Source organism: Lissotriton vulgaris, chromosome 2_1 (assembly GCF_964263255.1).
Source record: "Lissotriton vulgaris chromosome 2_1, aLisVul1.2, whole genome shotgun sequence".
NCBI lineage: Eukaryota > Metazoa > Chordata > Amphibia > Caudata > Salamandridae > Lissotriton > Lissotriton vulgaris.
In genome coordinates, this window is record NC_141687.1 from 26,020,326 (window position 1) to 26,032,472 (window position 12,147).

At 41.9% G+C, this 12,147-nt stretch overlaps 1 protein-coding gene across 4 annotated transcripts in view; it reads right to left on the reverse strand.

The window, feature by feature from the left end:
* LOC147729489 (apolipoprotein L3-like) overlaps positions 1 to 12,147 on the reverse strand; it is a 205,446-nt gene that overhangs the window by 162,247 nt on the left and 31,052 nt on the right. The window contains exon 2 of one of the 4 annotated variants that reach the window (XM_086954355.1): positions 3,448 to 3,566. The exons of 1 other annotated variant lie outside the window; for it this stretch is intronic. The gene's annotated coding sequence lies outside the window, so the exon portion shown is untranslated. Of the gene's footprint in view, positions 1 to 3,447; positions 3,578 to 12,147 lie in introns of those variants that run through there. 2 more of the 4 variants (XM_086954358.1, XM_086954356.1) reach the window with 2 other exon arrangements.

The window sequence follows — 12,147 nt, forward strand, 5'->3', positions numbered from 1 at the left end:
GGGTTGGACAGCATGCACATTTGAGGAGTGCATGTCCTTGCTTGTCTATGTACAGTGGGATTCATTTAGGAGTACAAGTCAATACATAACTAGATCTGTAGTAAAGTCCAGCAGACTAGTGCATTCAGCTATTGAAGATAACCACTGTATCACAGCCTAATATGCAATTAACTGCAACAGTTCACACTAACCTTACCAACTAGCGTACACATCAGCAAATCGCATAAACACCTCGGCAGGTCTAGTAGGTGCTATTTAAATCTGCAATGGAATGCTCTCTACAAGCTAAATTTTGTTTAGGTACTTCTCCTCTCCCATTACATTTTCCTGCATATAAAGTACAGTTTCAGAGTTGCAAGGTGGCTCCTTCTGGAGACTTTTGAGGCCCTCAAAGTGAGTCCGAGGCCTGAGCAGCAGGATGATTTAGAGGAGTGTACGCTGGTACATTGCACTCAGTGGAACCGTCCCCCCAAATCTTACTACCGAGTTGTCCTTTACCTGTTTGCTGATTAGATATTCTTTTTTCTAAGTTCAAGAAGAAATGTTATTAAAAAAAGGGGTGTCCATATGCGATACATAATAACAACTCATATCAAGGCAGAATAAAACCATTACATTCCAAATTTCATAGATTGGACTAATTAGTAGAATTAGAAAAAGTAAAACAATATAAGTGCAAACTTAACATCACAAGAATACAAAATTATTTAGGAACATATAGGGGAATCAAGGAGGTTTGAGAACTTCTTGTTGAGATGGCTGTAACTATGAATTTCTTTTAGCACATGAATCAATGTAATTTGTAACTGGGGACCAAAGATTTAGCCGTTTCATTGCCATTTGTAAAGGATAAACAAAAGAAGTGTCCATCCTGTGGTTATGACAAACATCGTAACACCAAGCCTTATAAGATATCTTTGTATAAGCTTTCCATTCAATTAATGGTGATCTGCTGACGAGCAATAGCTATCAACAAATCAATGATTTTGACATTAATCGTAATATCATCCCAGATAGATGAGAGACTTCCTAAGAATATATGAATAAGGGCAAAAGAACGTAGTACCAAAAATCTAATTCATTTGGCTCTAAACTTGTTTCCAGAAAGTCTGTACACATGGACAAGAAAATAACATATGAAATAAATCTGCATTTGGGGATGAGCAAGTCCCACACGTATACAACATAGTCGAAAACCTTTTACTTAATACAGCCGGTGTTAGTAAAAGTCTGTTATGTACAAAAAATAGTATTTGCGTCATGGCGTATCTTAGTCCAAATATGTTGCCATAGTGATAGTGGCCGAGATGTCTCAAAATCAGTCTCCCACGCCTCTTCTATTTTAGATTTCTGTCAAACAAAATGCTTTCTTTGTAAATAGCTATATAAGGTAGAAGCCTTAGGTTTAGCTTCTAGCAAGGTATAGAGTTGTGGAGAGGTGTCCAGAGTGTTAGAAATATCCGGTGTGTTAATGAGTTGATTATATTTTTCCATCGTGCGTTTTTGAGCAGGTTATATTCATGGCAAAAAGAGGTAGGGAGGTTAAATGAATGACCGTGTGAAGAAAATGGTAAGACGTCTGACCCTGAAAATAATTGATGTATCCATAGTAATCCCTTTTGTCTCCAGGTTTACCAGTAGAAGGGCTTGTTACGAATGAGCAAGTTTCTGTTGTGCAAAATTGTTGAGTTAAGGAAGGAGTCTATATTTGTGTGAGAGGATGGGTAGGTTGATTCCAGAAGTTTGGAAGTTAATTTGATTATGGGGGTGAAGAGGGACTGTGGTTTACGTGAGAAGGAGAGGTATTCATGAAAGGAGAAGGGAGATAAGAATTGACGTTCTATTGAGGTCCAAAGAGGACAATCTTCTTTGGGATCAAGCAACCAAAAAGATGCTTGACGTAAAAGTAACGCTTTCTGGACTCCACCCTCTGCTTTAGGGCGCGGCAATTTTAATACAGACATTTGTGATTTTGTATTATTCCATAAAATGGAAAAAAGGATGGAATTGACTTTCGTAAAAAATTTAGTGGAGATAGGGACTGGAATGTTGGAAATAGTGTATACAATTATGGGAGATAACATCATCTTCATGGTGTCCAAACGTCCCCACCAAGATAAGTAAAGAGGATGTCATTTAGCGGTTAACTCTGAAATTTTATGAATGCATGTATTCATACATAGTGCTACTGTATCTGTGATTGAGGAAGTGAAGTGCTGTCCTAAATATTTATTGGATGTGGGACTCCATGTGAAATTAGAAGTATTGAAATCTGAATTAAACGTTTATTTAGTTTAGGGCTGAATCTCACACTTATCGTTATTTAATCTGTAACCATAGACAAGGGAGAAAGACCTTACTTCCTCTAAAAAAGCAGGAATTGAGTCATCTGGGTTTGACATGAAAAGTAAAATGTCGTCTTCGTAAGCTGCAAGTTTAATGTGAGAGTTCAAAGTTTGGAAGCTATGCAAATTTGGATTTTGGCGTAATTTAGAGAGAAATTGTTCCAAGGCCAAATTGAAAAGGAAGGGAGACAGAGGGCATACTTGTCGCACTCCTCTACCTAAATCAAAAAAACGGGGAGATCAGGCCATTGGCCCAGACTGCAGCTCATGGGTTAGAATAAAGGAGGAAAAGTAAAGATATAAATTTGGGGCCAAAACCGAACCACTTAAGAGTATGGAATAAATAAGACCACTCAACTGTATCAAATGCTTTTTCTGCGTCCAATGCTATTGCTGCAAGATCGGCCATCAGTATCTCATTGTTGCAATATGAGTTTAACTGGAAGCGTTTTATGGCAAAGTATCATTATTCCATTACATTTACCATCTCCTTGTGAAAAGAAAACCTCCCCCATCCAGCCCCTTTTTAGTTTTAAGGATTCAACCTCAGTAAGATGTGTTTCTTGCAGAAATACTATATCAGTATCTAATTTAGCTAGACGGGTTAAGACTCTCTGTCTTTTGATAGGAGAATTTAATCCCCCAATGTTCCATGAGATTAGTTTTAACCGCATAAGGTATCAGGAAAATAATTAAATAAGAGCATGAAGCAAAAGTCCAATTATTTATAGCTAAGATAGAGAGTGAAAAAAGATAAGATAAAAAGAAAAAAGGTCAGGCATAGAGGGAGAGAGAAAACAGATAAGCAAAAAGGAAAATTGAGCAGGACCTGATAATGCAAAAGAAGATAGATATGATAAATAACTATTGGAAGAATGGAAGGATAATAGAAATTGAATAAGCAACGGTAAATAAAGAAACAGGTATGAGAATATAAGAGGAAATGAAAGCAATGAGGACATCAAATAAACAAACAGCCAAAAATTGCAAGGCGAACCTAACAACAAAAGACATGATAGAAAGAAATAATAAGGAAAAATATTAGGAGATGAAGAAAGATAAGAAGATAAAAAGAAGAAAGAAATGTAGAAGAGTAACATACCTACATAAAGAAGAATCAGGGAAACACGAGGGGATGGTGAAACCACATGGAACAGACGGAACATCCGGGTTCAACCACACGGAGTACCAGGGGGAAACCACGCCATGATGGTAAAAGATCTGTGGAAGCGAAGAACAACAAGTATTAAGACAATTAATAAAACGCACTATGAACGAGAGAACCAGTAAGAACGCATCAAGCAAGCTAACATGCTTTGAATCCAAATTAAAACATAAGCTTAAATAAATCCAACAAGTAACATTTCTTATGTGGGAAACTGCCACAAAGAAGAGAATAGAATGGGAGGAACCTGTGAAGAGAATACATAAAATCAAACATTGAATGAAGATGAAGGCCCGGAAGAATCCATGACAACTGTTTTGCAATCATTTATCAAGCTTTGTAGTCGCAACGGATCTTCGTAAGTCGTTGTTCTGTTGTACATGACTGTCGTAATTTGACGGTGATCGGGTTAGCGTTAAGCTTTGCTACACGTATTTCCCCTTATCTTGTCTATGGTTATTGGAAGCCATTTTGTATGTATCGGCGGCCATTTTAGTTGAATGCGTTGCCTCGTGGTCAGCATACCCTTTTGTCCTTCTTCTGTACCACTGACCACTCGAGTTTGCCCAGCAACAGGCTATTTTTAGTATTGGTCAAGCTCACACAGTCATCACTTAGGAATGTTTCGCCAAACTGACCAGTGGTGTTATAGCTCCTCCCATGAGTTGGCTGTGTTCCAAAATTGACCATGTATGTACCTAAAACTCTGTAATTGTATTCCGCCTACATTTTTATTACTGTAAAACTGTATAAAAGAAGGATTTGCACCAATGTTCGGTGTGATACTTCTTGCATTACCGAAGGGTGCTGTAGGAATGTACCACCACCCCATGGGGTCTTAATAAACTTGTCTTTTGCATTTTCTAGTTTCCGTGCCAACATCTTTTATGGTGTAGAGGGTATTCTGCGGAGTATGTAGGCCTGGAGAACCCAATACCACAAATTGGCGACCACGAAGGGACTCATCGGCGACTCGGATGCCCGAAGGAGAGGTCGTGACGAAGGATTGGAAACTCGCCATGGACGCGTACACTGCCACTGAGTGTCCCGAGTCTTGGCACCCACAGTGTTTTCTTCCTTTCCTTCTGATCTGACCTTCCAGGTGGCGCCGGTCCTCGACTGAGATCCTGTTCGTTCGAGTTGTCGTACAGTGCCGGTTTGGCTGATTTGATCAAAGACCTTGGCAGTTGGAATCTGGATATCTGAGAATTTGGTAAGCTTGTGATTGGTAAGGTAGTCTACGGACGCTTACTGTGGTTCTTTGAATATGTTTTGAGTTAGCTAACATTTGATCCTATGATTTGAACTATATGTGCAGTGCACTTCACATAGGCAGGCATGTAGAGATATTTCTCTAAAATTTGTTGGTGTTCGAAAGGCACGTTTGTGTGAAGTATATTAAGTGCCATTTTTGTGGTATCACATTTCCGTGATACTTTTTGAACATGCCTGTTTTAAGCACACTTCGAGGAATGTGCTGTCTTGGAAATGGTACCACTTATCGATTAAATGAATCTCAGCCGGCTCCCCCAAAGGGGACTCCCAATCGGGAGATGTATGTGAAATTCGGTCTTCCCCCTATATTATACAGTAAATTATGGAATAAGTACACCAGATCTGACCCCGAGTTGCAATGGCCACTACATGGGTCGTTTGATTTACGAAAGGTTCAGTTTGTGGAGCAATGTTTGTTTCAGCGCAGGTCTAGACAAGATATGTTTGATTGTGTACGAATGTGGGAGAAAGCAGTGCGTGAACGAATGAAGCGTGAAATAGCCTTGGCGGAAAAAGAGCAGCGTAAGGCTGCTCGAGATAAGGCTTTACAGCTGGAGGAGAAGGAGCTGCAGGAGAAGAAAGAGAGGGAGGCACGGGAATGTAATTTACAAACAAGTGGTCAATTTCCTATTCGGCGTCCGCTTTATCCTGTCCTTACTAATGAAGTTGATGATTTTTCATTATTAGATCGGTGCCCGCCTCCGTATGTTTTACCTACGGCCCCAGACGAGGACTCGGACGATGATGGTCGATGGAGTAAGAGTATGAGGTTATCTGCTAGTGTAACTGCGGAATTGCGCAGTTTTTCTCGTAAACTTAATTTGAACAAATTAGCTATATCAGAGATTAAAGATGAAATGAGTAAGTGGTCAGAGCGAGAACAGTTGTATTTTTTAAGCGCTTTTGGAGATGAAGTTGTAGAACGATTTAGGAAACATTCAACTGATTTAGAGCCTAAGGATATATCAGTTCATCGTGAGAATATGAGTTTATTTGTTATTGCAGATGCAGATTAATTTTTCCGACGTTTGGTCCAGCTACGGGATGAGGCGTCCAGATTGCGGGAAACACGAAAAGCATCAGACGTGTCAGGGTCGACGGAGCAATCCAAACAGTGTTCTATGTTTGGAACAGATAAGCGTTCTACAGTTCATGTTATGCCTATGCGTGAAGCGGCACCTTTGTATGTTCCCCCTAAAGGGCAAGGTACAAGTGATGATAAATCGTCTGGGGATGCAAAGGGTTATTTTGTATATAATTGGGTATATACGCCTTGGAATAGAGCAGATGTTATGGCATTGAAAAATGCTTTACCCGATCCCTGTAAAAATCCGGCAGCTTTCTATGAAGGAGTGGAGGGGGATATTTCTTCATGTGTTATGACGCTAGTTGATATCGATCTTTTTTTTGGGTTAATATTGCCCCCTGATATGTGGAGAGCGATCCGTAAGTTTGATGACCAAGCGATTTTGGGAGCGGATTGGAAAGTTATAGCCCAAGCTGATTTAGACAGGGAGCCTGCATGTAAGCCTTGCCAATTAATTCTAGATCTTCCGACAGCTATTTTGAATAAATTAAAAACGCTTATTCCCCCTAAAAAGATTGATTGGACTATGTTAGCCTCTTGCAAACAGAAACAGGATGAGTCGGTGTCTGACTTCTTTTCACGCTTCGAAGAGGCGTTTCATGATTACAGTGGGCAATTATTAACGGATGATACGGGTAGGCATTTGTTTGTTGATAAGTATGTGGCTAATCTCCTGCCGGAGATTGCAAAACGTTTGAAAACTAGTGAAAGTTCCTGGACCACGGCGACCCCTGCATCCTTGTTGACTATGGCTCAGTATTACGAGCGACAGGAATTAGAGGCTAAAGAAAGTACTGATAAGAAGGCGAAGGAGTTAAAGACCAAGGTGATGTTGGCTCAGGTTCGTGCTACACAGCCAAGAGGGAATGATAGAGGTAGGCGAGGAGGGTATGGTACGTCTTATGGTTGTACCAACATTGCTGAGGATCAATGTGCATATTGTAAAGAGTTTGGACATTGGGCTTCAGATTGTCCAGTGATTCGTGAACAACGTAATCAGCGTGGTCGAGGAAGTGGAAGGACACGGAATAGATATTCGGGAGCGAGAGGTGGAGCAAGTGATCGTGGTAGGTTTGAGGCGAGGGGTCGTGGTCAGGATGATCATAATACTTTTGATCGACGGAATCAGTACCAGATATCGGAGGGTGAGAATGCAGAGTCTCAGGACTATGTACATGCATAGGATTGCGTAGGATGGGGTGTGGAATCGGTTGAAGTGCCAGTAGATCAAAGAGGTCCATATGTATCAGCGGGCGTTTTGGGTTCTACTGATCAGTTTTTGGTTGATACAGGAGCTACTCGTAGTGCTCTGTCTAAAAACTTGGTTCCAAGGGCTCCCCTGTCTGGCGAAACAATTACATCCATAGGGTTCGATGGAACACCCTCTTTTAGCCCATTGTCACAACCTCTTACATTTTACATTGATCGATTCTTTGGCCCGTGCCCATTTTTATTGTCGCCGAATACCCCAGAGAATATTATGGGCATAGATTTGCTTAAATATTTTCGAGCAACAATACGCTGCGCTCCTGAAGGAGTGCGGGTTATTTTGAATGACAATTATCCGGATGTAGGAAGACTATGTACTATGCAAGAAATTGAAGCATTAGCCTCTCTCCCACACACGTTATGGGCTACATCGGACACGGATGTGGGACAGATGCTCATTCCGCCTATTCGAATAACTGTTAAGGAGGGTGTGTCTTTGCCACGTGTACCACAATACAAAATCTCTAGGGAAGGTGAAATTGCCTTGACTCACATTGTTCAGGATTTGATTATCGCAGGAGTAGTGGAGGAAGTTCCCTACAATGTTTGTAACTGCCCGATTCTTCCGATCTTAAAGAAAGATACTGATGACAAAGTCTATCGATTTATTATTGATTTGAGGGAAATTAATAAAATTGTAGTGCCCCAGTACCCGGTGGTGTCTGATATCACCACCTTGCTTACTTTGATTCCACCCACTGCTACCACGTTTTCTGTAATAGATCTCAAGAACGCCTTCTTTTCCATTCCCATCCATCCTGATAGCAGATATTTATTTGGCTTGACATTAAATAATAAACGTACAGATTTTGTCGAGTTCCTCAAGGCTATACAGAAAGTCCTAGCATCTATAGCCAGGCTTTAAAAAGACAGCTTGATTCTTTTGATTTGCAGTCCGGAGTAACTCTCATCCAGTATGTTGATGATCTTTTACTGGCTGCAGACACGTATGCACAGTGTGAGGAGAGTACTCTTGCTTTGCTCTCTTTTCTTGCTCAGAATAATCACAAAGTGTCTAGGAAAAAACTACAATACTGTAGACCAAAGGTGACCTACCTCGGTCATCTTTTGTCTAAGGAGGGACGTGCATTAACATCTGATCGAATTCAAGCAATTTTAGATACACCAGTCCCCCGTACTCAGAGAGATGTGCGTGCCTTCATAGGTTAAACGTCCTTTTGTAGACAATGGATAATGGGGTTTTCGCACATTATAAAACCTTTGTTAGCATTATTGTCCAAAACTACACCAATGCCTCTTGAATGGACAGATGAATGTCAGACTGCTTTTGAACAATTGAGACAAGCCCTTTGTTCTGCACCAGTGTTAGGTACACCGGATTACACGAAGATTTTCACGTTGTACGTACATGAGAAAGATGGGTGTGCATTGTCAGTGTTAGTGCAGACACACGGGAATAGGCAGAGGCCCTGCGCATACTTTTCGGCATTACTTGATCCTGTGGCACGAGGATTACCTGGGTGCTTTCGAGCAGTTGCAGCAACAGCAGTGGCTATACGGCAGAGTGAGGGAATAGTTTTGTCACACAAATTGTTAGCGTTAGTTCCCCATGCGGTAGATGCACTGTTAAATCAAACAAAGACCCAGTATCTTACGAGTGCACGTTTAACAGGATATGAGCTCACACTGTTGGCACCACATATCACACTAAAGAGATGTGCTACCCTGAACCCTGCCACTTTATTGCCGTATCCGGTTGCTGAGGGCCAAGAGGAAGAACACCATGATTGTGTTTTCCTGACCGAAGAACAAACAAAGGGTCGTCTCGACTTACAGGATACGCCACTTCCAGATGTGGATGGGGAACTGTGGGTTGATGGGTCGTGTTTAAGGCTGCCAGATGGCACAACTTCTGCAGCATATGCGATCACGACACTTAAGACAGTGGTAGAAACAGCACGAATACCACAGAAATCGGCCCAAGCAGCGGAACTAATAGCCTTGACAAGAGCCTGCGAATTGAGTGCTGGCTTATGTGTGAACATCTACACAGACAGCCGGTACGCCTTCGGAGTAGCGCATGATTTTGGCCTACTCTGGAGAGAGCGTGGGTTTTTGACTTCGCATGGAGTACACATCATGCACGGAGAACTAGTGCGTGATCTTTTGAATGCGTTACTTTGTCCAAAGAAAGTGGCAATAATCAAATGCAGTGCACATAAAATGGTCACTGACAAAGTGAGACAAGGTAACGCTTTTGCAGATAGCATAGCAAGAGAAACGGCTATGTTACGAAATGCCTCGCCAATGTATGTAGTGAAATCACAGGCTGAGCGATGGCACGATGCTAGAGAGGAGATACTAGACATTCAGAAATCAGCGTCTGAAGCAGAACTTGCAACCTGGGCAGCAGAGGGAGTGCTGGATGATGAGGGTTGCTGGCGAAGCAAAGATATGGAAAGATGGAAATTGCCTGCAGCTTACTTGCAAGCGATGGTCCAAATGACACATCGATTGGCACATGTTGGAGCTCTTGCAATTACTCGATTGCTAACGCGAGTTTGGGAGCATCCTGAGATTGCCAATACGGCCAAAAGAGTAGTGCAGACCTGTCTGATATGCTTGCAGCACAATCCTGCAAAAGGGACGCATACTCCGAAATGAGGGTTTGTTCCACCTACTGCACCGTTTGAAGTACTGCAAATGGATTATATCCAGCTTGAGCGTTGTAATAACCTTAAGTATGTCTTAGTGGTGGTGTGTGCTTTCAGTAAATGGATTGAGGCCTTCCCCACGAAGGATAATACAGCGCTGACAACAGCTAAGGTTTTGCTCAAAGAGTACTTCCCTCGATACGGTGTTTGCAAATTTTTGTGGAGCGATAATGGTCCTCATTTTGTTGGGAAAATTGTGGAATACGTGATGAAGGGATTGGGAATTCAGCAGAAATTTCATGCTGTATTCCATCCTCAGTCAGCAGGTCTTGTTGAACGATATAACGCTACTCTGAAATTAAAGCTAGCAAAGATTGTGGCATCCACGTCTTTGAAATGGCCGGATGCCCTGCCTTTGGCATTATTATCTATCAGATCAGTGCCCCATTCCCGAACTGGCCTCACACCTTATGAAGTGGTGTTTGGAAGGCCTATGAATATATGGGGAGTTCCTAAGCCTCGATTGTTACATGATGTGCCTTGTATAATGATGAACGATTATTTGGCACGATTAACAAATGATCTACTTTCTATTCATCAACAGGTTCGAGAAGCGCTCCCTGACAATTCTATTGGAGAGGCTCACAATCTTCGTCCTGGGGACCATGTGATGATCAGGTCCTTTGAGACAACAAGCAGCTTGGAGCCGAGGTGGCGTGGCCCCGAGCAGGTGTTGCTCGCAACTCGAACGGCTGTGCGAGTCACCAACAGGAAGCGGTGGGTGCACTCCACTCACTGCCACCGTGTCTCTCCGGATCTGGTGAGCCCAACTGTGCTGTCTGATTATCGAGACATCTTGGACGAGGAGAAGAGCCCAGCTGTAACGTCTGCCGAATCGGAGGGAGCCTTCCCGGACTACACTGTTTTTGGAAGAGAGAGATACAACCTACGACCACGATAAGCAGTTGTTTTTGTGCGAGACTGGTTGAGTTACCGCTCTGGGGTTTGTGAAACGGAAGCCGGGAATATCAAGGGGGGGGATCTGTTCTGCCAAGTGTAGCGACACCCGTCTTGAATCTCGGAGAAGAAACCAACGGCTACCTCGGAGCTCAGCAGTCATAATTTTATTTTTTAGTTGTGTTTTTTGAGACATTTTGTACTTTGAACTATGGCATCTTCTGCAGTGCGAGACAAGAGAATTCTTGGTGCAGTACTATTTGTTTTGACAATTGTTGTGATAGCTGTGATAGCTTGGGTAGTAGAACTTTTGGTGCCAGTAAGAGAACATTTATTGCCAACTACCCCGATTCCATCTGAACATTTCCATTTTACTCTGCCTTATCATGAAGAACGACATAGACAGACTTATTTGAACAACAGCTTTATTCAGATTCTGCATCACACCCACAATATGACTAACACTTCGAACTGCTGGGTATGTGGGATGTTGCCTGGACATCAAAAGAATGGGGGCACACCATTTATCCCACTCCCGTTCTCCCATAATGGCTCTTGCAATGCCTGGTACACACTCTTATTCACTTTGCGATGGCCAACGAAAGGTGGGCTGCTTTTTCGACTCAACAAAATCTGCTTCAATGATCGAGATGGTTATCCGCAAGCTGAAGGAACTAAGCTTGAATGGGAGGAGTATCGCCCTGACAACGTGTCAGCACCACGAATTTATAGTAATCAAAGGAATGTAAATATGTCCAGCTCACATGTGATTACTGTTATCGATACCAAAGCTGATCTTTGTGTTCGTAATAAAGGTACAATCCCAGTAGGCAGAAGTGAATGTAACACCACTCTTACCTTTGACACTCCAAATGGTATTTCATTTGTGGCCTCCCGAAATACGTATTTTATATGTGGAAATAAAGGCTATCACAGTCTTCCTATAGGATGGTTAGGAACATGTTATATATCTTTTGTATTACCCCCTGTGTTTATTGCCCCACCTATGTATCATAATAACTACGTCCTGTACCATGATTTTATATTGAATAGAGTAAAGAGAGCATTAGTTCTTGAAGATATTGACCAGACCGACACTGCGTTACAACAATATGTTGATTTTAATCTAGGCCTCTTTTCATTTGTTGGAGCTGCTTTGAACAGTCGAAAAATAAGACGGTTAACTTGTGTTGTAGAAGCTGTTGCTAATGATACAGTTTTTACTTTAGGAAACTTGACAGAGGAACTTCAGATTACCAGAATTGTAACGCTCCAAAACCGTATGGTATTAGACATAGTATTAGCTGATCGTGGAGGAGCATGCCGTATTATCGGAAGTAGTTGTTGTGTATACGTGCCAGATAATTCACCTTCTGTGTATGAAGCAGTATCTAAATTACATAAAATTGCTGCTGAGATACATCCTGATAATGG